Source organism: Cydia fagiglandana, chromosome 2 (assembly GCF_963556715.1).
Source record: "Cydia fagiglandana chromosome 2, ilCydFagi1.1, whole genome shotgun sequence".
Lineage (NCBI taxonomy): Eukaryota > Metazoa > Arthropoda > Insecta > Lepidoptera > Tortricidae > Cydia > Cydia fagiglandana.
Window position 1 is genome coordinate 3,911,587 of NC_085933.1, and position 782 is coordinate 3,912,368.

Consider the following 782-nt stretch of genomic DNA (forward strand, 5'->3'; position numbering starts at 1 on the left):
ATTTAAGCTTATATTAAAAACTTATATGCGATTAAGTCCGTTGCAATCCGGATCCAACAAATATGGAAATATTTGGATCTAAAATCAAAACTGTGTAAACAATGAATAAAGGTCGGTACAGATTGTATGCGTACGCGTACGTGCAATTGCGTGTTGTTACATAATTATGACTTTTCATAAAAGACGACACACATCGCTTGCTTAGCGCATGTTTGGTGCGGTATGACGTCTCTGAGGAATTCAAGAAAAAACTATACAAAATAAATGCAGCCATTATAAAAAGTTGGAGGCGCCGGGTATCGATCCCGGTACCTCTCGCATGCTAAGCGAGCGCTCTACCATCTGAGCTACGCCCCCGTGCCGGCTGCAGTCAAAATCATCGAACACAAGCAGATAATAAATTTTATATACTTGACACTGTGCCAAAAGTGCTGGCTGGCCGTGTGTTATTCTTAGGCCGCGGACTGGTGTCCAACACGCGACACGTCCGGAGAGCGTTGTGGAGGCAGGCAGTTGAATAACATTATTCTCATGCTATTTTTTAAGATGCATCCACACCGCAGTTCATTTTTGGGGAGGTAAGTTACCTAATGTTACCGTGTTGCCCCGTATTGGTCAGCACTGTTGATTAAGTACCTGTGAAGAAACATACCGTATCAGTACTATTAGTAACCTTTACTTACACATACATAGTTACTTAAAAATAAATCACTTAGTTGTATGACTACTTAAAATAAAATAAAAATGTGCCATCACATACCAATATTTAAAATTCTAGTTAC

The 782-nt window shown here is 39.9% G+C and overlaps 1 non-coding gene across 1 annotated transcript; it reads right to left on the reverse strand.

The window, feature by feature from the left end:
- Positions 1-284: 284 nt before the first annotated feature.
- On the reverse strand, positions 285-357 carry Trnaa-agc (transfer RNA alanine (anticodon AGC)). Its single transcript has one exon. It is a non-coding gene; the product is annotated as a tRNA-Ala (tRNA).
- Between the last annotated feature and the right edge of the window lie 425 nt (positions 358-782).